Consider the following 23,272-nt stretch of genomic DNA (forward strand, 5'->3'; position numbering starts at 1 on the left):
CACACTTCCTCCAACAAGGCCACACCTACTCTCTAATAATTAGCATTCAAATATATTAGCCTATGAGGGCCATTCTTGGTCAAACCACTGTAGCAGACAAAGGAGAAAAGCTTTCACACAACATATGAAACAGCAAAAGAAAGGACAGTGGGGGTAGGAGAAAGCACCTATAATCTAGTCATTCAGTAAGGGGTTGATGCACGGGTGAAATCCTCCAGACAGATATTTTTCAAAAGAAGAAAGCATGAACAGCCAATGGCACCTGGAAAAGTGTTCAGTGTTAATCCGTAAAATGTAATCCCATGCTGGTGGTGTGGAGAGCTACCATGGAACATGTGTCAGCCCTTGGGCTTCACCGTCAGCACTGGACAAGGTGGGTATCAAAATGACAGTGGGGTATCATGTCACCCAAGTTAGAATGGCTGCTACAGAAAAGAGAAAACCAAATGCTGGCGAGCATGTGAGGAAAGCGAACTCACGTGTGTTGAGGGGGAATTAAATCAGTGCAGATATAATGGAAAAAGCAGATTCACTCAAAATACTTTAAATGGGACTGCCATATGCTTAGTAAAGCTGCTACTAGGTATGGAGCAAATTTAATAGCTCTACAGACACCCCATGTCTGTCCTAGAGCAATCCCCGATGATCCCGACCAACCACGTTATGAGGACACCCTAGTATGCACGCACAGTGTAATACCATCAGCTTTCAGAGGGAAAGAGACCCCATCCACGGCTGTGGAGATGCATGGCAGGAGCCATGTTCAGCAAGATAAGACCAGAACAAAGAGGGAAGTGCACAAGTGCACTGACTCCCTTGTGCGTGGACTCTGGAGCCATCGACCTGGCAGACGCAGAGCAGACCAGTGGCCACCAGGGACTGAGGAATTGGGGTGGGTCTCCCAAGGGGAGGGATGTTTTGAGGGGACAGGAGAGACGGGTACTGGAGTTCAGTTGAAAGTTGATGCTGATTGATTATTCATCCTCATTGCCAACTTGGCTAGATGAGGATCGCCATGGAAACACATCTCTGGACAATATCTGGTGTTTCCAGAAAGGTTTACCTAAGAAGGGAAGACAGAAACGAAAGTAATCCTCCATATGGGGAGTGCGTTTCAAAGCCTAGGGTTCTAGACTGGGCAAAAGGGAGAAAGCAGGCTCAGCACCCACCTTCCCCACCCCTGCTTCTGTGGACACAATGTGACCAGCCGCCTCACGCTCCGGCCACCATTCCTTCTCACAGTGATGGTCTGAGCCCTGGAATAGTACACCAGATAAACCATTCCTCCCTGAAGTTGCCTCTGTCGGGATTTTGATACAAGAGAACAACTGGTAAAGAGTACATTGTAAAGACCTCCTCAGCCCAGGGGTCCAGGCCACGAATGAGCTCAACTCAACTATTCCACCCTGCCCACCATTGTCACAAAGTAACTACAAACATGGAACTGGGTCTTTGACCCAAAAGAGTCAAGGTCCTGGGATGTTGCAAGGGAGCCACTGGGAGATGCCTCCTCACAGGAGGAGCCTTACGGGGAGAGAGAGATGTCAGGGGCAGAAGGTTAAGTCAAAGAAACAAAAGTGGAAGGCTCTTAGGTTCTGGAAGTAGGGAACTCCCAAATGAGGCAGGATCCCGGATCATTTGCAGACCCCGAGGCAGGACAAAAGGAAGGTGGTCCTCCCAGTCTTCGTCGACCCATGGAGATGCGTACTGAGATAGGGCCTGCTATGTGTGTACACACATCTCTCAGCCATTAAGGCATAAAAACCCAACAACCGGATTGTAAAGATGGGCAAAAGGCACGAACAGACTTTCCACAGCAAAGGAAACACAAATATAAACACATGAAAATTCTAGCCTCGTTAGTAATCAGAGAAATGCAAATTAAGACTACAATTAGATACTATTTTACACCCAGCAGATTGGCAAAAATTAAGGCGTCTGACAATATGGAATATTGGAGGAGTGGGAGCCGGTCAGAAGGATGAGCTCATACACTGGGAGGGGCTCGGGTGGGGGGACTCGGACCACCTTTGAATCATCCAGCCACCCACACACTCAAGACCCATGTCACAGGAAAGAGTGTATCTATTTACCAGGGCCCTGACCTCTGACCCCTGACCCCTGACCCCACCAGCAGCCAGCTAAGGAGTCCATGGCAGTGCTGTTCACAGCAGGAAAACTCTCGTCTAAATTAGGAAGCACTCACACTATGTAATGCCAAGCCTGGAGAGACTCCGAAGCTAGCTGCTTGCAGCACATGGCTGCAGCCCGGAAACAAAGCTGGATCTGGAAAAGCCAGTCTCAGAAGATGCAAATATTGTGGCATGAAGCAACACTAAACAATATATTGTTTTGCAGTAAACACATTTTACCAATATTGTCTGTGCAAAGTGATGCAAAACTGTCTGAAACCACACAAAAGCAAGGGGGTGACAGACATGAAATTGACGGGGCAGAAAGCAGGGTGGGGCTGGCAGCTCACAGCTGTGGGTGTCAGACACTCTAGGTCTTGGGTCAGGATATGGTTCACGGAAGGTTCCAGGACATCCTTACGTTTCGTATCTTAAATCTATGTCATGCACAGCCTTGTAAAGTTGTCAAATAGACTAGAGAAGCAAGCGGTCATGAGCTGCTGGGGCCTAGCTGGGCAGGGTTTATGAATGCTACCCCTAGCCATCACAGTGACCATGCCAGATGTGACTCCAAAATCCAAGGATGCTAGTTTGCTTCCTGTTGCTATGATAATACCATAACCAAAAGCAACTTGGAGAGAGTTTATGCTATCTTAAAGTATATAGTCAATTATGAAGGGAAGTCAGGGCAAGAACTCAAGGCTGGGACCTGGAGGCAGGACCTGATGCAGAGGCCATGGAAGGATGCTGCTGACTGACTTGCTCCCATGGCTTGCTCAGTCAGCTTTCTTATAGAACCCAGGACCACCAACCCAGGGGTGGCAACACCCACAGTAATGACAAAAGTGCCCTGGAGACTTACCTGTGTGCCAGTAAGAGGGAGGCACATTCTCAATTGAGGGTCCTCTTCTCAGGTGGATCTAGCCTACAACAACAACAAAAAAAATCAAACAAACAAACAAAACACCAAGTATGATGGGGAGGAGTCTTACTTGTATCATCATTCCAGTTGGCCCAAGAGACACTGCACATCTGAAAAGATGAGGATTCCCACATCACAACAGAAGCCTTCCTACCCTGGGGTCTCAAGGTCCTATGGAGGAGGAGGACCTGAAGGGTGTGTCTGCCTCCTCTCCACCAGTTCCAAAGTCTGGTTTCCCACTGAGGGGCCCAGCACAAATCTCTGAGCTCTGCTGATGAGCCACATTATGTGAGGTTCCTCCTCTATGTGAGCCTAACAGGGATGCTGATAAGCTCAGCTGCTGGGTGTCCCCGTCTGAGGAATCAATCAGCTGCCAAACTTCCGATTTGCCCTGCAGTGTGCTCTCCCCTCCCCTCCTGGGCATAGGTCTGGCTTCCTCATCCATTCATCACCGCAGCACCAGCATCCGCTCCCCTGGGTACATTGCAGACTGACACCCTGCATGCATCATCAACACGGGGTACCACCAGCTGGGTGACTCTCTTGAGAAAGACAGGTTGTGAGCTCACTAAGCAGGCAGTGCAGTGCCACGCCCGTCACCAGCTACCCTTCTGCCACAGAGCAGCAGAGGCAAAGCAGGTTCACCTGAGCAAAAGGAGAGGCACGAGCCAAGTCCAGAGGTCTCCTGCTGTAGCTAGAGAGGGCAAGAGCCTGACCTGACCCAGGGGCTGTGACAAGGCAGAGGGACAGGGATCCTCAACAGAACTGTACTTGGAGAGTTGAAGATGGTATGGAGATTTCCCAGACTCCCAAGGAAGACTGATCTAGGGGAGCAGGGTGGAGGAGGTATGAGAAGCCCAGAGGAAGGTGGTCCTAGGGAAGAGAGGAACGATTCTGTTGCGTGGTAAGCTGGATCAGTCACTAGGCCCCACTGTCTTTCTCAAGGGGCTTCAATATCTCCCTTCAAGATGGTGCCTGGTGACCCCCATGATGCGGCAGGAACGGCTTAGTAATAACTCACTTTGGTCAATACCAGGGAACAGGGATGACATCTGCCACTTGTAGGCTACACTAGGCTCCTCCACCATTCTCTCCTGTCATGATCTCTATGGTGTCAGAGAACAGCCCTTGCAGTCTGGGTCTCAGAGCAAAGAAGTTCAGGAGACCCACACTAAACCTATGGACCCAACACATAATCCAAACTTGGGGTCATTAGCTACTGCAGCAAGATGACCTGGGCTGGCATGGAGAAGGAAGCAAACACCACTAATCAGAAAGGGTCGTGGATGCTGATCTCAGGCAAACCTCCGTGTGTCTGGGTCTTCCCCCGCCAAAGCCAAAAGTGGATGGCCACAGACACATAAGATCTGTGGTATGGAGTTGGAAGCTCATGGAGTGTGCTTAAGTCATCATCCAGGGAGAGCTGAACTAGAGAAACCCACAGGCAGCCAGACATGCTTGGCTGTGCCCATGCATCTATCTTCCCACAGCAGCAAGAATATATGGAAGAAAATGCAGAGGGGGTGCATACTGGACATCCTGCCAGCCAGGAATGCTGTTCTAGAAATGTTTTCCTAGGAACAGCCACTAGACTGGGTTCCTTGGGGGAGTGCTGAGGTCTCAAGCCCAGAATGTCATATGACTCTGGTCTGGAAAGGACCCTCAGAAGCTCCAAATGGCATGGGCTGACAGAGCTCCAAGGTGAAGCTTCACAGAAGTCTGAGCACCCCTAGCCAGATACCCTCTGTGTCTGCTTTTCCTCCAATCCCTCTATCCACACTACTGACAGTGGGCATTGGTTACCAGAGCAGGCGACAAGTGCCGGGGCTCAGAGGATACCAAGACATGGTCCTAGAAACTTACGTACTTCGGTAGGATGCCGCAGCAACCTGCAGGCTGGACATACATGACGCAGGAAGTAACTGCTATGCCAGCTCAATTTCTCCACACACAGCTAGGGTGCCCCCATAGCAATGCCTGGAGGCTAACAGCAATCTGGGGTAGGACATTACACTCCCTGCTCCAACACACACAGACCCAAAACGCCCAAACTGTCTTCCTTCCTTGAAGGAAGAGAATGTGAAATAAGAAAAACACAGATCCTCAGACTCCCAGGTTAACAGCTAAGGCGGGAGCTGTCCACAGTGCTGAACCCAAGGCAGGAGACACATTCCACAGCCCAGTGCCCTAGCTGGGCTCATGGGACAGACACTTCATGCTGTAGAATGTTGCTGTTCAGAGTCTCACAGCAAGCAAGTGACACTGGGCTGAAGAGAGGTCCTTCCACACCTCCTTACCTTCCTCAAGCAGAACCAGCTGCTACCTCCTGAACCCCATGACCACAACCTCTCTCTGAGACTGTGACTCCCGTCAGCTAGGGCTTCAGTGGTGACCACAGAAGGAGAGTTGGCTCTTGCTGATGCTGAGGACAAGCTGGCAGGTAAAAAAGGTTAGGAGTGTGGTCTTACACCAACTTATATGTATATCCTGGGAACAGGGACCCTGGGGGAACGATCCTGCTTCCAATGGGAAAGTGGCACTTGTCTGCCCACTGTCGTGCACTGAGAAGAAATTCTACCTTCTAGGAGAACTAGCCAGGTCCTAGACCCTGCTCCTGGAACTGGCTATGGTGCCTCCAAGGACGCGGTATTCCCCGGGGTCTTACAGGGCTGGGCCCACACTTGTGCTTCTTTAACTGTAGCTCGGGTGTGAGCGAGAAAGCTTGTTTGCTGTCAGGGTGCTTTGGCATAGTTCTTGCTCTCACTGCCATGAGGTAAACAGACACATGGCCTGGCTTCTTCAGCAGGCCTGGACCCACAATGTGTTGGCAACACATGGGGGCATCAGGGCACGACCTGGCTATGTGGTCAGACCAAGTCGATGAACGCTGAAGCCACCTTAATGTTAAGATTATATCCCTGCTCTGGCTGACGTTTGAGGTGCTGCTGAAGGTGAGAGTATGGGTGGGTGTGGGCACGCTGGTAGCTGTCTGCAGGTGCCATCATCTTCCAAACTCAGTGAATGGAGGGAATGTCTTCCAGGTGAGGAAAGGACAGTTCACAGATGACCAAATGCCCAGCTCAGTGACATGCCTGGTGTCTTTGGGTTTCTATTGCTGTGAACACCATGAACAAAGAAACTTGGAGAGGAAAGGGGGTATCTGGTTTATACTTCTACATCATAGTCCATCACTGAAGGAAGTCAGGACAGGAACTCAAACAAGGCAGGAACCTAGAGACAGGAGCTAATATAGAGAGCATGGGATGCTGCTTACTGGCTTGCTCCTCATGGCTGTACTCACTATCTATCTATCTATCTATCTATCTATCTATCTATCTATCTATCTATCTATCTACCTACTACCTACCTACCTACCTACCTACCTACCTACCTAGCTAGCTAGCTACCTGCCTACATGTCTGTCTGTCTGTCTGTCTATCTATCTATCTATCTATCTATCTATCTATCTATCTATCTATCTAATCTAGGACCACCAGCCCCTGGTTGGCCCCACCCACAATGTGCTGGGCCCTCCCACGTAAATCACTAATTTAAAAATGCTCTATAGGGTTGACTACTGTCAGACCTTGCAAGGCATTTTCTCGGTCTAGATTTCCTCTCTGTAGCTTGTGTCAAGTTGACACAAAACTAGCCAGCACAGCAGGCCTCCTAGCAGTGCCGAGTAAGTTCCCAGGTAACACAATGAGAACCACCTACGACCATTCCTCTTCAGTGCATGGTGAGGTGATCACAGTGGGCACTTAAGCACTAGTTGCCTCCCTGGCCCATAGTTCCTCTGAACTGGTCCCTCAGCCAGTTTCTTTTATGCTTTCTCTGTGCCTTTCGCCCACCTCAAAAGATCCGTGGGAGGCCAGGAGGCTGGATGAATCCCAGTGTGGACACGCCTGCTCCCCGTCAGGTACCGCCCAGGGAAGGTGACACTCAGAACAGCATCTGCCTACTCCTGCTCCTGGCCCCATGCCTCAGACTGGGAGAGCATCCACCCTCTGGCACTAAAAAGGGTTCAGACAGACATAGCTTACACTTAGGTATAGGCTGCATTTTTTTTTTTCAACAGGACACAAACTACAGCTATCTGGGAAAGAGAGAACCTCAATTGAGAAAATGGACCCACCATATTGAGCTGTGGTTTTCTTGATGAATGACTGATATGGGAAATCTCATCCCTGGTCCTGTGGTCCTGGATGGTGCAAGGAAGAACGAGTCACGGGGATCAAGTCAGTAAGCAGCTTTCTCCATGATTTCTGCTTCAGGTCCTATGCTCGGGTTCCTGGCTTGAGCTCCTGCCCTGAGTTCCTTCAGGATGGACTATGAATTTTAAGATGAGATAAACCCTCTCACCCCCAAGTTGGTTATGGTCAGTGTTTCGTCACAGCAACAGAAAGCAAACTAGGACAGGGTAGCATTTGAGGAGGAACTGGGCGGGTAGTTGGACCTAGCGCAAACCAGGCTCAGTGTTGAGGACAAAGAGTTCTGAAGCCGGACCCCAGCCTGCCAGCACCAGAGTGCGACAACTCCTGTAAAGTGGCTACAGGGATGCTGGTAGCAAAAGAAACAGCAGCAGAGGGGATAGTGAAGACCATGCCTCCAGTCTGGGCATCCGGGCATCAGAGAACAGAGGCTCCTAGCTCACCCATCTGCTGAGGATGAGAATGATGTGGGAGAACACAGCCATAGTTCTCCTGGCTGGAGGTTGCCATGATCTCTCTTGGCTCTGTCGCAATCTGGGGCATGGTGGTCTGCACCAGCATGGCATCATTGTGACCACCCTCAATGCCATGGGCATGAGTGGCTTCCCAGAATCCTTGCCCCTTCCTAACCAAGCTACAGCATGGATGGCCTCCCTGATTCACAGCCAGGGCTCTCCTAGGGACTGGGGAGCAGCGTTTGCCTGCTGCCAGGACCTCGAACATGGCAGCTGTATCACTGTGGTAGTAGATTTCAGGGTATAGGAGGATGGAAAGGGGAGAAGTGGACATGGGACTCAAGCTGTCCCCCCTGATTGCCTCAGATCCCCCCTCCCCCAGACCCAAGCGGAGAATGGAAGGTTGACTGAGGGGCAGTACCGGGCTTATTCCAAAAGATGGGGTCACTTGTGCACAGATTCCTGGTGTTGCATTTAGGCTCCCTTGGCACAGTGCTGGGGCTCCAGGCTCCAGCCAGAGAGACAGCAGGGCAGAACTCTGGCTGGTGCTGAGGCTTTTTAATGAGACTGATCCATATCTGTGTGTGGCAGGCAGGGCTTTCGTGGCTGAACTCTGCTGTGTTTTCCAGGCACTGGAAGCAGCTGTTGGCTCCCCCAGAGCCTTGTGGGCTGGGATTCCAGGCAGGAGCCCCACCCCTGCCTCCTGCCACTGCCTCACCATACAGCCCGGAACAGCCACCTAGGAAAGCATAACCTGGCTGCCCCTACACATGGAAACACTTCCAGAAGGCTCCAAACCCTCCGTGCACAGCCAGCTTGGGGCAGGGACATATTGTTTCAGTTCTAGGGTTTCCCTGGGCTGTCCCGTTTCTTGCTCTTCCCATCTTGCTAGCCTTCTAGAACTTAAAAAAAAAAAAAAAAAAAAAAAAAGTAAAAGTCTATGGAGAAAATGTGGGTATCAGCAAGACCTGAACTCAAACACTCTAGACAGTGGCGGCACAAGCAGCCAAGTCCCACCCGACCAAGCAAACGTCAGTGTAACATTCACAGCCTCATGCCTTCCATTATCCAGCCCTGCCCCAAGAGAAGCTCTGAGGCTGAACCAGCTTCCCCCTGAAAAACCCTGGGCACACCCTCCAAGCGCAGCCCTGTGCTGAGAAGTCAGAGAGACTGGCCTGAGCTCACGCTGAGGAGTTTGGAGGCGGGGGGGGGCAGTCCCAAGCAAAGCTGAGAACTGTTTGTGTGAGAAGCCAGACAGATCCCGCAGAGAGGCCCCCAATGGCTAAGGGGTAATGAAACACACTGGGAGCCATGTTCCAACCTTGGAAAGCCTTTGAATAAGATATGAGCAGCTCAGAGACAGAGGGCTTATTTTTTTCTGTTCACCTGGGGCATTGTACAGTGCTTATAGGGAACCCTCTACTGTGGAAAGATCACTGTCATCAATAACCATCATCACTGCCATCACGATCATCACCACCAATACAAACCACCCCCCAGACATCAATACCATTACCATTTACTATCACCATCATCACCATCACCACTATCATCATTGCCAATAATTACCACTCATTATCAATCATTATCACCATCACCATCTCACCAATCATCATCACCACCATTATCATCACCACTATTATCATTACCAATCATTACCAATCATTACCAATCATTATCACCATCACCATCTCACCAGTCATCATCACCACCATCATCATCACCACCAGCCACCACTACTTCCTTTCTGACACCTCCATCACCACTGTCACCATTTTGTGCATTACTGCCCACACTAGAAGCACCACCTGCAGGTCTGTTCTACCATTTTCACTACCAGCACCTGCAGGAGTCAGCTTCACTTGTAGCCTGAGGCCTCTGTGGTGCTCTATTTCATAGCCCGGGGTCATGAGATAAAGAGGGGTTGAGCAGCATGCTCAGGGTCCCCGGCTTGGCTGGGGTTAGATCACCGTCCTGTGATTCAGGACAGCCCTCACTTATAAGGTAAACATCAACAGTTGCCTGGACTCCCCAAGATCTCTGAGGAAGTGTGCACGCTCCCATCTCTGGCCATCCTGAGTCCTTCTGAAACTCTCCTACAGGATCGGCCTCTGGTTCTGCTCACTGAAGGAGAACACGGTGCTAACCTGCCTCAGTGGCCCTTGCAGTTGCGCTGAGTTACAGGTACCGGCAAGCCAAGTCATTTGCATTCAATTTGCATACAGCTGCTGAAAAAAGCCAGACTCCCCACCACTTCAAAAGTGCATTGTTTCAGCCTTGAAAAGAGCCTTCCTACACACACACACACACCCCTCCCTCAATCTCCCTCAGGCAGAGACCCAGGCTGGGGCTCGTCCCTAATTCCCTGTGCCACCTCTTTGAAGAAAGGAGTTCCCACTCCTGGCTCAGCCCCAACCGCAGGGTTCACCTTGAACCGAAATCCCACTCAGTCTGGGCCGCTGCCTTCCCACCTGGGGCAGTCTTTGCCTAAGGTCACATGATGATGATAAGTGCTGGGCGGGCAAAGCTCTCCACCAGTGTGGACCTACCAGGACCTACCAGGAGTGCATCTCGCCAGCCCAGGGAGCGTCTGGGAGTCCTCTCTCCTCTAGAATGCCTTCCTCCCCAGCTGTCTCTCAACCACCCCTCCCACCCACCCATCCCATGTCTCTGTTCAGGATCTAGGCAGCTGCTACACAGTTGCAGGGTGTTGGCCTACGCACAAGAGACTGGAAAGGCTAGTCCTCTAGGTAGGGGTTTCAGAGGCTCTCTGCAGAGTGGGCCCCCCTCCCCGGAGGCTGATCTGATGAGTTCTAGGGATGGCTTAGGACTGGAGGTCTAGCCCTCAGGCACTCCACCTTCCTGCCCAACATATCCTTTCTACTTTCTGAGTGACTCCACCATTTCCTAGAGGAACCTTCTACCCTCCTGGCTGGCCCTGCTTATGTTTGCCTAAATCCTGCCCTATGAGTGAAAGCAGCCCATACACGAGTCTGCAAACACACATGGCCATCTACGACGCCCATGTTCTCATACACATGGCGCATATCTAAATACAGTCAGCTGCAGCGTGCTTACAAGCACATGTGACTGGACATGAAAACACACATGGGTGCACATGATACACACATGGGCACACACACAGGTCCCCATGCCAATCACACATAAGCCCACCATCATCCTACGCTCGCAGCCTGTACCTGTTCTCCAGGAGGTGAGGGGTGCCGCTGAGCATGCATTGTCTCAGAACCAGCCTCTACCTTTCTGGCCCCAGGGTCCACCCTGTGAGTTGGCTACTGTGGGGACAGAACAGGGTGGCAGTGACACTCATCAATGCTGGCCCTGTCAGGCCCTCAGGCTTTGGGGAGGAGGTAAGAGGCTACCTTCACCTTCCCACCCTGGAGGCCTTTGTGAATTGATTAGGCCATATTGACTTATCCTCCATCCTTCTGCTCCTGAGGCAAACATCTGTTTAGCCACTCTGTAGTGGTTTCTAGTAGGCATCAAGGACACATCTGATCCTGTCCACATAGCACAGAACACAGGAGCTGGGAACAAAGCATGCTCCCCAGCCAACCTCACTGAGCAGAAGGATGTCGGGATTGACGCCTAGGTACCAGTCCCTCACTCACCAACCAGTCTGCAGCGCACAAGCCACATGGCAAGCATAGGCAAGGCCTGGCTGACCCGTGCAATGGCTGTCAGCTCAGCATGGCGGGTGCTGACTGCTGACACCCCAGGTTCAGGAGCAACTGTGCCAGGCCCTTCTTGTCTGTGGTGCAGACCCACTCAGGCTAGGTTCACCCAGTCACGGCATTGTTGAAGACAACAGTCAGCCTCATACCAGTCTGTACACTCAGGAGCTCTGGATTGGAACTCTGTGTGAGGTGGGCGGGACAGAGCACAGGCAGGATTTGTCACATACAGTCTCAAGGGAGGGACCCAGGAGAGCAGAGCCCACTGAGATGGGACGACTCTCTTCCCCTGCACTGGGATTCTAATATTATTAAATACAGGATGACTGGTTCAAGTCTTTGCCTAGGGTTATTTTTCTGCTCAGCATTCTCCCAGGGAGGACAGATCGGGTGGGCCTCTCCTGGGACCTCTTCAAGACAGGAAAGGGTCCCAGCCTAAGATGGCTGAATTCAGACAGGTCGCCTCCCTGAACCCTGTGCCCACCCCCACAAGCTGTCTTTCGCAGCGCCTGGAGACACAATTCACATTTACATTTCTCAGCAGTCTGGGAGAGAATCTATAATAATCTGATCACCAAAATGAGATTCTCCAATGTTCTTTCTATACCCAGGGACACCGCACACCGCCCCGGCCTCAGCAAAATTCAGTTGCTGCTTATTTAACCTGCCTAGCCTCCAAATTAAAAGACGGCTTCCTAAGCCCTGAACACTTACACTCCCACCCTACCCCCATGGAGGTTACTACTCGGCTCCCAACTCTTCGAAGGGTCGACTGCCCGCAACCTCCCTGGGATGCCACCAGCCACCACTCCTGGATCCCAGAGTTCCAAGAGGGAATGCCAAGAGCGCCATGAAAGGAGTCAGGTAGAAGGAGGCCTCACCCCATACCCTCCAACCAAAGGGTTCCTGGGGAGAGGCCTGACCCAGGTGTTCCAAGCCCCAGTGACCTTTCCAACCAGCAGCCCAGGCACCCTCACTACAACAGCTCAGCCCCACAGGGCCTTTGTAGTACATGGTTTCCACATGCACACAGGGCTCCATTTTTCCAAGCTCCTGCCACTGAAGTACAGATTGGGCTGTTCCTTGTCCAGGAAACCTTCCCGGTTCCCAGAGCCAACAGAGAATTCCCTCCTTGGGCCTCTGTGCCATGAGCATCGGGCCCCACACTGAATGGCACCCAACAAAACTATGAGTCCTGTTGGGGCTTGTTTTATCTGGCTCTGAGAGGAAAATGGACACAGAGACAACTGTAGAATGATGTGCTCAGGGTAGACAGAAAGTGAGGCCAGAACTGGCTAAAATCTACAAGGCCACGGAACAGCACACAGTGCTCTCCACAGCTGCACAAAGAGGACAATGACAGTTCTCACCCTACTGGCAGGTCAAAGGTCAGGGGGTCATGACTCAGGCTGTCAGGAGCCAGCAGAGCTTCCTCCAATAGTACCCTGCAGAGCCACGTCAAGCAGTACCCTGTTCAGTACCCAGTGGTCTCCTCACAGTACCTAGCTTAGTATCCAGTAGAGACTCGTCAAACAGTACCCCATTCGGTACCCAGTGAACTCCTCAAACAGTACCATGCTCAGTACCCAGCACTCCCATACCAGCAGAGCCCGCTCACAGAGGCCCAAGTTCAGCAACCTGCCTTCCTGCACCTACTTTAGCCTTACCTCACTCTTCAGACTTTCTTTTGGAAGCAAATGGCCTTGAAGGACAGATTTGAAGGGTCCTACTTGCTACCACTTCTGCTGAACAGAGGTACCCAAAACTGATATCAGACACCGGCATTCATCTCTGGTAGCCATCCCTTCTCTCTCACTGTACCTGGGCCGGATGGCTCCCAGAAACCCTCACTACTCAGCCCATCTTCCAGGACACAAGGCCAGTTAGTTACCTGGTCAGCCTGTTAAGGACTGCAGGGGTCCCCCTCAGCCTGCAGGGTCTCAGCTTCCTGAGGTCAGGCGCCATGTTCCGATCTATGCTGATCTCAGGCCAAAGCTTAATACACAGTAAGGCTACACAAGTAACAGTTCTCACCTACTGGTATGTGGGAGGAAGGTCTTAGTACTTGATACCACTGTGTTTCAGTTCAGGGACGCCCCACTAGGCAACAAACTGGCGTACAAGTTTCCTTTCTCCTGTGAGTGTCATTGACTTTGACTTCCTGCTACTCAGTAAAAAAAAAAAAAAAAAAAAAAAAAAAAGCCCCCTCTCTTCCTGACTTCTAATAAAAAAAAAATTCTCAAAGTTGGCAGCTCACACTTGAAAGTCAGGCGTGCGCTTTTGAGATCACCCAGATCCAAGGCTCTCGTGGTAGGCGATGTGATTCCGACTGGCTCACCTTCCTTAGTGGGTTAGCAACTGTGGGAACTACCTCACCTCGAGGCAATGCTGCTAAGCTGCATTTGTAATGGAAGTCGTCCATTTCCCCTCAATTCCTCATGGTGTGGGGATGGTTATTCTTAGCATTCACTTGCTATCTTAGAAGGAATGCTCCCCAGTCTCCAGGATCAACTTTTCTAATCATTTGTCTTGTATGGTCTTCCCAAAGAAAAAAGTTTTGCTGGGCACAGCCTACTGTCAACTTGAATAAAGAAAAACCTGGAGGCCGCCCCTCCCCTTGTTAGAAGCTCCTAGTCCCTTTGGGTTCCGTTGGCCGTCTGTCCTTTCAAATTTAAAACTGTCTTCTTACTTAGCACGACCGTTCTCAGCTTTTTTTGTAGCACAAGTACTTAAGGTTATCGTCTTACTATGCGATACCCTGAGCGTCTTGCTGTGTGAACAGGCTGAGCCTCCCTAATTTGAAAATTGCAAACCCAAAACGCTCCAAATACTGTAACCTTCGGAGTGCTGGCACGATGCTCCGTTTGAAGGCTCTTCAGGTCTGCCTGCTTGGAGCCAATTCTGCAGCCCGGCTTTCTTTCGCCTGGCATTGGGCCTGCACATCTGTTCCCACTTCTTCACTCACAACATTTCCCGTTCTTTCGTTGTGTCGTACCTACCGATGACAAACAGCAAAGTTGTACTTCCCTCTCAGGTGTCACAGCTCTTGGCTGGGATTTTAGAAAACTCTACCTGCATTTATTTTGCTGCCTGGACAGCTCCGTAGCCTACCTACTGCAAAGGTTTATTTTCTATTTGTTCCCCCCATTTAAAAAAAATCTTATTTCTCTTCTCCTCCTTTATTTCCTTTCAGCTCAGTGAAGATGCTTGCTTCCTTCCCTGTACATTTCTACTGTCTTGGGAGTTCTGGGTTTTGACATCGTGTCAGCATCTGGCTTTGCCTTTAAGTTTTACTTCATTCTGCCTCTCCCATACTCCTCCTTCCTGTGTGCGCTTCTATGACATTTTGTCCCCTACATAATTTCGGTAATAATGGTCAAAATATAGGAGTGCCCGCAAGCACCACAGGTGCCCTCATGCAGCCCCTTCACAAGCTCCAACACCCCACCTCCCAAATGCTTCGAGGCCCGGTCCCCACCTCTACAATTTAATTGCCTGTTTGAGTCAAGACGGAGCAGGCTTCTGAGACCTGCGGTGTCTCCTTTGTCCTGAGTGAGATTCCATTCTATGGAAAGCACGCAGTCTGTGTATGTACCCACTGAAGGACATCCGCTTTGTTTCCGACTTGAGGCAATTACAAACGAAGGATGCTGTGTGCAAGTTTTTATGTTCTCTTGGAATTTACTTCTCTTGGATAAATGCCCTAGAGTGCAACTCTTGTCCTCTAACATCGGCTTTGCAAAGTGCTTTGCTATCTTGTCCCCCAGCAGCACCCCACTCCCCCATCTCTCCAGTCCTGTGCATCACGTGGTTGTTCTAGCCAGAGTGGCATGGGTCACTGTAGCTTCTGTTTGTGTCTCATGCTAGCTGGCAGTGCTGACCAGCTCTGCGTGTGCTCTGTCTGTCATCTTTGGCGAAGTGCTTGACTGAGGCTTTTGTGTATACTCTTTTGGTTTTATTCACTTCTTTGTTTAGCTTACTATTGAATCTAGAGAACTCTTTACATATTTGAGTTCAAGTTCTCTGCCAGATGTGTGATTTGTACATTAAAAGAAAATAAAGTCCGTGGCCTCTCTTTTCATCCTTTTAACTGGCTCTTATAGCTCTGAATTCTGAAAGAAGGGACCTTGGAGATTTTTTTTTCTAACCATGCAAGTTTATTAATGAAGGCTAATATTAATCAATATTTAATTTCTCTTCAAATCCATGGAGCTTGGGGTATTTAAAATTCTTCCCAATTAATATTCCACCACGGTTCTGTGGTTATTCTGTTCTTACACTATAATCCCACACATAGGCATTCTTGTCATCACCAGCTTTTCACTGTTTGATACATGAACCACCTCACACAGACCCCTGGGTGCTCTCTTTTGTACCCCAGCTCTTCCCTTTGGGGAGCCTCTGTTCATGCCAAAGTCCATCGTTTGGAAGAGGCCCTTTCAAAATGTCTCTTGACAGTAAGTGATCAGTTTTCTCTTTGAAATTTGAGTTTCGTCTTTGCCCTTGGAGACAAGCTTTGGGGGTGCAACTCTTAGGCTGTCAGGACTTCTGTCAGCGCTCCTGCAAGGCAGCTTCTTTCTGGTTCACACCACTCCTTGTCCTCTTCATCCTTTGGGCGCTTGGGATCACTGGGGCTCTCGATGCAGAGACGTGGTGTCTGCGGTTCTGGACCATGTCTGGCACCCCATCTTTACTGTTTCCATCCAATTTACTCTCTTCTCCAAGGATTCCCGTCAGGCAGATGTTCCTAACTCATCCCCACACCCTCCATCTCTGTCAGTTTCTGTCCCCCCTATGCCCCACCCCTTTCTGGAATTGTAACCCAGAACACCATCGTGTGTTAGACAAATAAATGGTCTAATATAGGGCCATCTCCACAGCCTGATTTACGTTTTGAGATACAGTCTCGCTCCATAGCCCAGGCTGGCTTTGAACTTGTGAGCCTCCAACCTCCCCCAAAGTAGCTGAGCTTACAGGCCTGCACCACCAGGCATAGAAGCTGTAAATTCTTTAGGAACCTTCCCATTGGCTTCTTGCTTATTCACACTGAGGTTAATTCACTTGCTATGGTTTGAGTAGAGAGAGCATCCCCCCAAGATTCATGTTCAAAACTTGGTGCCTAGGATGGTGCTTCAGTGTGTTCAGGATGTAAGGACAAGTGGGAGATCCTAATACACCTGGAACTGTGCTCCCAAGGGAGGGTGATCCCTCTTCTTCCCCATGGCTTCCTGGCTGATGAAGCAAGTGCTGTTGCTGTCACATATCCTGCTATGACATCTACCTTCACAGAGACCCTGAACCTCAGGATAACTGGATCTGACCAAAGCCAGAATAATCGCTCTTTGTAACAGGCATCCTGGGAACATCAATAGCAAGCTGCCCACATCCTTCACACCCCACCCATTCCGATCAAAGCCAGGCTGGCTTTCTGGACATACCTAGCTACTGACATCACCACCTACTGTGTAGCTGTTGTGATTCTATTTATTTATGTTTTGAAAATATTTCACAGAATTGTTACTGTCTGGATTAACCACAGGGGCGAAATTCTGGGACTAAATGGTCATTTATTTGCTTTTGCTGTTAGATCTTCCTCTGTATTTCCACCCAGTGACTTAGTCATCATGGGGGTCACTTGGGGCTCACAGAGCCCCTGCAGACCTACCCGTGTTTACCTTCACATGCTACCCATCAGCACTTCCGACAGGGAAAGAGAGAAGGATGGAGGTAAGGTCTGGGCTATCACGCTCACTGGCCCAGCTGAGAGGCCCTTCAGGCCCTCTGATGACATGCAGCAGGCCAGAGCACCCAAGCTCCTCCTTGATGACATGGGACATGGGACAGGGGAGTCTGCTCACCAGAGTCAGAAGGATGAAGACGATAGGAGATATCTCACGTACTTGGCCAGCCAGCATGGAGGCAAACATGGGCTTGGGACTCAGAAATCAAAGCTCTCTCAATTTTAGATGCCACCTCACCCTCTGTTCTGTCAAGAGGGATGCTTAGTGAGGTGATGGGATACCCTGGCTCTGAAGGAAAGCCTTCCAGTCAGCCTCTTCTGAAACACACTGCAGACCTTGTTAGGCCCTACGCAGACTGTTAGGAAGTGTCATCAGATAACAACATGCTCACTGACCCCTCTAGCTGTCCAAAATCAGGACGCTTTCTGTCTGTGTTCTACTGGGGCCTTCCTAAGGTACCTAAGGCTGCCAGGAACTCTCTAGGAACCCTTTAGTTAGTCTCCAGCTACTCCTTCAGGCTATTCCTCCTGTCCCTCCTGCCTTCTTTTGCTGACCACTTCTGTGCTCACTGACAGGTATTCAGAATCTGCCTGTACTCACTCCTTCCTCAGGGCCGACTCCCAAGAAGTCAACAGTAAGCAGCAAGCGAAGCAGACCCTCTTAACCTATGTGACATATGCTTACCTGGCCTCTCTAAGACGTCCTTGGCTCGCCTCAGCTAGCACTCCATCGGACAGCTAAGATACTCCATCCCATATTCCCTGAGAACACCTTCAAACACTCAGACTTGGTGACTCATTAGGCAGGCATGCCCGAGTGTGCCTGCGTGCACACACACACACACACACACACACACACACACACACACACACACACACACACACACAGCCACTGCCTTCTCTTTCCCAGCAAGTCTGGGCCAGGCCTCTCCACTCTCAGGAAGAGCAATATCCAGTCCAGGTCTGAGTCTGAAGACAGTGTCCCTGTACCCACTTGCTCTTCTCACCACAAATGTACCTGAGCTGGAGGTCAGGCCAAAGAACAGTTCCTCCGGTGCTGCCCAAGCTCTTGGCAACTACTGGAAGGAGCCCTGGCCAGAGGGCGGGCAGACATAGACCTTCTGCTTCTGCTCAGAGCCCGGCTCCCCAGCACTAGAACACACCTGAAGAGCCATTTTCCCAGCTCTCCCCTTGTTCCAGGTTGCTTCTGACTCCTCCTTCCCCATCATCTGCAGAAGTCACTAATTTTCTCCAAAATCCCTGGTCTGGCCTTGCTGAGCCATCTTCTCTCCAGGGAGGCGCACCCAACCCTCTAGACCACACGGGGCCCAGCTCTGTCAATTCCCCAAGTTTGGCAGATTGCTGGGCACCTAGCCCAGCATGTCTCTTTCCCTTTAGTAACAAAATCCCCACTGGGGGCTAAAAATATGAACTATTTCCCAGCTTCTGTGGCAGCTAAGTGTGAGCATCCAATTTGCAGCCAATTGGATTGAGAAGCAAACAGACATCCTTCTGGAGTGGGCATGCCTCTTCTTCGTGCCATCCCAGCTACTCGGAGCACCAGTGTGCTGAGGAGAGTCCTACAGACATCTTGGACCAACGAGAACTACAGTGGATGTCATAGCTGAAGCCACCTGAACCTCAGGCTTGCTGGCTTGCTGTCAGCTGTGACCCAGCCATCACGTTTCTTTCATGTAAAGGTCATCATGCCACCCTCGACGCAAACTGACTTTTCCGTCGAAAGCAGTTGGCTGTTTTACTGGCTAAGCGGTATTTACCGCATATGCACTTGCTTGCCTGGAATGCGTTTTCTGCAACATGCTGTGAACTCTGGGGGTAGAGTGGGGTGTTGGTCTGCTCTGCCCACCTGTGTCCTCAACACCTAGTAGACGGCACAGCACAGGGGATGCTCCCAAAGACAAAAGAACCAGCTCGGTGTAGGCTCCATGTGCTCAAGGACAGGGTTTTGTATGACCAGGATTGGGCTCAGAGTGAGCAGGTCAGTATGTGACCAAGCCCAGTATTGTATATGAGTGGAACTGGGCCTGTTTGATCAGTATGTGAGCAGGGTTAGGGCACATGGTCTGGTTGGAACCATAATTTAGTGTATAGTCATAGTGGGAGCAGCATCCAAACTCAGTATTGATAGGATTAGGGCTCAGCTGGAACTAGAGTGGGGACAAAATAAATGCCTAACACTGGACACTGTTATTTCAAGGCGGGGCAAATGTTAGCACACTGGTATTTTCAGGGGACCAGAACCTAAAATGGAGACCCCCTAGAGATTTCTCAGCGCTGGTGGCACTGAGAAAGACCTCTGGGATTCACAGGACAGGACAGCAGGCTCTCCCTCCTGAGAGGGGACTATAATTACAGATGGAACAACCATGTACCCCAGGGCAGGGGTGAGACAGGAAAGCCAGGCACTGCGTCAAGGGCAGCAGGATGTATGGCTGTAAAGTCTAAATGTTTCCTAGACAAAAATCATGGGCACTGCTCACCCATGTGACATGTAAATCAACAGAAAGCTTCCATCTATGTCAAGGCACCACCCTCTGTGCTAGCCTGCCCAGGTCAGCATGGCTTCTGACCTTCTCCATAGGGGTCAGGCTGGGGATCCAGGCAAACCACCATCTGGTGGCCAGACCTGGCTCCCAAAGGCTATGTAGCCTATAATGCTATGGCCTATGCCCCACCAACTGGAACAGGAAGCATGAAGCTTGGGGGAAACAGAGGAAGGTCTGGGACCAGAAGACCCAGCTACCCTGCTGGAAGACTAGAGGCAGAGACATTCATCACCCACCGAGGCAGGGGCCAGGCTCCAGGGGCTCGTTTCCTGACAGCATTGCTGTGGCTTCTGCCGCTGTTTTGCACTATTATGAGAATATATTTTGCAGGCAAAGTCAGGTACAAAATGGTAGCCCACGGCAAAGAGGGCTGAGAGCAGTGCACACAGGTGTCTATAATCAGAGCTGACAGAGAATAGAAGGTTCTAGAACTGTTGTACAAAAATCCAGGCCTCCTGGCTCACCCGAATATTGGGGTGAAGGTGTCAAGGAGGGCCATTTCACATCTACCGAGGTCTGCAGGGAAACGCCCTACAGCGGCTCAGGCCATTGGCACTGGCTGATTGGAACAGTGTGGGGCCAGGTTCACCATCCTTCTGCCTCCTCCATGAGGATCATCCCTGAGTACACCCTGGTGTTGCAGGCTTGTGTAAGCCTCTTTCCAGTAGAGGCAGGGGTGGAGGGTGGGGACGGAAAACCAGGACAGAAAGGCACTATGGGGAAGTGTCTCCTGTCAACCCCCAACCTTCCAGCCTCTAGGATCTCAGGTGTCCTGGCTCCCTAGGCGTCTGGTCATGTCAGCTTTTCCCAGCCAGGTGCTGAGGAGGGACTGGAGCTCCTCTTCCAACCCACATCTCCTCTTTCACCTTTAGGATCCGTGAGGAGACCTCCAGGCACAGGTGGGTCTTCCAGGGACACTGGGTGGGTCTCTGTGCTGTTCCACCACCTGGGACGTTGTATGGGACTGCAGATGAGGCTTCCTGGGCAAGGCAAGCTGCCACCAAGTGCTCAAGGGTTTTGGTTGAGAGCTTGACGCCATCAGCCAGCCACTGGCTTTGCTTGGTCAGCTGCTACAGCAGCTGGTTTTGCTGGGCCATCCGTGTGCTCTGTTGCTGGGACCAGCTGGCCAGGAGGGTGTCCTGCCGCTTGTGAAAGTCCAACAGCTGTTGCTCAAAGGTGGAGGGCTCAGCTGCTGTTTCTGGGGTCCTTCCAAAGGACAGAGAGGACAGGGAGGGGCCGAAGGTCTCCATGCATGTGGCTGTAGGGGATGCTGAGGATGGAGATGAGGTGGGGAGAACGAGGACATGGATGTCTGGAAGACTCCACAGAAGTCCCAGGGCTCGGATTCAGGTGGGCTGCACCATCCACAGTGTGTATAGGCTGGTAAGGTCCTCATCCTTCTGGTTGGCTGGAAGGTTGGCAGAAGGAGACAGAAGCATCAGACTATGTGAGCCACCGCTGGGGAATCCCAGTGGCAGCCTCATCATGTAAAGAACCTTGGCAATGCAGCCGTTAGGAGGATGAATAAACTGAGATCCTACGGGTGAAATGTTTGCTCAGACCACAGCTCCCCCCACATCTTAGATTCTCCTACCGGCTCCTCAGCTGCCTTTTGTCTACCTACCCTGTCCACTGATCTACCTGCTATCTTGTTTGTCTATCTCTCTGTAGACATCCACCCGCACCAAACCCCTCCTCCTGTTGGTGCACATGCCTCTGAGTTGACCTATGCTTCAGAGACTGAGGCAGGAGGGAACGGGAGTTGGATATTGCCCCCAGCACAGTGCCATCTCCATGCCAGGGGAGCTGAGCCTAGGAGCCCCTACCCTGTTGCCTGTTTCTAGGAGAAAGGAAAGAAGCCAGTGTTCCAAAGGCTCTGTACATAGGCTGCAGGCCATAGGCAGATAGCTGTGGCACACCCCACATTCAAACTTGGTACTTCTCTGGGGACACCAGACAGCCAGAGACCCAGCTCTAGAGCTAGCAGCCTCCCACGCAGCCCTGGAGGACACTGGTGGGCATGCTTTGCCCTGCCCCATGACAATGCTAGGTGTGCAAGAGGAGTGAGTTCATGCCCTAGATCTCTATGGGGACATGACTGGGTGACAGTCTCACAGCTGATCAGCCAGGACTTTCCCATCCCAGGCACAGGCTGCTTTCAAAGGCCTCAGGCAACTGTGCCCTAATGATGCATCATGGTTCTGAGACATACTTGGTCATTTGGGTCACAGGTTCCCAGACACGCGAAGACAGCAGGTGCTCTACTTGGCCACCTCAGGAAACATGTATCGCAGGAGACCCAGGTACTCTGCCAGCTCATGGCCTCAGTCTTCAGCCCTTAAAGCCTGGCTCTACCCAATTCCCAGGCTGGTGATAACCTTGAGGCTTATGGTTGGCACAGGCTATCTGGGCCTCTAATGTAATATCCCCATTCTATCACAGGGCTAGGAAACCATTTACTTCTTGCCTTCAACCCTCAGTCAGTAAATCAACAAATTCAGAAAGCTGTCAGCAATATGGAGGCCATTCCCATGAGGAGCCCAGGGCATTGGGGACCACCAGTTAGTTATATTCCCTGAGGGAGGGAGGTAAGGTCAGGGCACGAGGAAGCACCAGTGCCAATTGTGTTTCCAGAGAGAGATGAGCTAAGGGTTGTTAGGGCTTGAGAGTAGACTAACCTATCAGGAGTCAAGGAAGCCTGGGCTAGGCCTCATACCAGGAGATAGGAGCACTCCTGGGTTCTGGCTGTCTCTCTAGGTAGGAGGCCTGCAAAATGGGCCCGAGGCCCATCTAGAGCCATGCCATCTCCTGCACCCATGTGTAGTGGCAGCAGGCACCATGGAAGAGGAGTAGTGTCATGCCACAGCCACATTGTCATCAGAGCTGCCTGCCGGAGAAGCGAAACTGTCCTATGGTTTGCGAGATGTCAGAAAGAAGCTAGTCCATTTCCTAGGGCTTTATCTCAAATTCCTTCCAGCAGCTTCTTGGGACAGGACAGCCCATCAGGATTGGCTTCAAGGTGGGTAGTGAGAGAAGGAGGCAGCAGACACAAGAGCCAGCGTCATGAGGGGACCAGAGCACAAGTGACAAGGACAGTGGAAGACAGCACATTGCAGCTGAGAGCCCTAAGAGTCAGACAGGAAGAACCTATAGGAGAGGAGAGGGGTAGACCCCCTCCTACCTCAGGCCTGAGTATGAAAAAGAGGTGGGCATGGGCAGTAAAGCGTCAGCTTCCTCCTGGCTGCACCCCAACTCCACAGCCATGAGGACTGGTCAATAGGCTTCCTGTACCAGAAGGCACAGTGAGGGACACTGTGTGGCCTACCTCTCCAAGGCACCTTCACCCAGATACCCACCCTCCAGGTCTGGGATCAGCCTACAGGAAGAAGGAGGGAGAAGAATAGAGAAAAGCCTGATCTAATCACAGCCATGCTCTGAGCCTTGCACACCACGTTCATTCATGAGGGCACTAAGCGGGAGTCGAATGGTTACACTATAGCCTCCACTACATGCTAGATGTGATGTGAGACCGCACCCTAGACTAGACTGG

The 23,272-nt window shown here is 51.1% G+C and overlaps 1 long non-coding RNA gene across 2 annotated transcripts in view; it reads right to left on the minus strand.

The window, feature by feature from the left end:
* Positions 1 to 951: 951 nt before the first annotated feature.
* The window catches only part of LOC116912490, a 43,835-nt gene continuing 21,514 nt past the window's right edge, over positions 952 to 23,272 (minus strand). Inside the window, exons 1-3 of one of the 2 annotated variants that reach the window (XR_004389463.1) lie at positions 20,589 to 21,125; positions 2,995 to 3,057; positions 952 to 1,063 (exon numbers count right to left, since the gene is read on the minus strand). This is a non-coding gene — a long non-coding RNA (uncharacterized LOC116912490). Of the gene's footprint in view, positions 1,064 to 2,994; positions 3,058 to 20,588; positions 21,126 to 23,272 lie in introns of those variants that run through there. The other variant, XR_004389464.1, reaches the window with a different exon arrangement.

The sequence above is a fragment of the Rattus rattus genome, chromosome 1, assembly GCF_011064425.1.
Source record: "Rattus rattus isolate New Zealand chromosome 1, Rrattus_CSIRO_v1, whole genome shotgun sequence".
Taxonomy (NCBI): domain Eukaryota; kingdom Metazoa; phylum Chordata; class Mammalia; order Rodentia; family Muridae; genus Rattus; species Rattus rattus.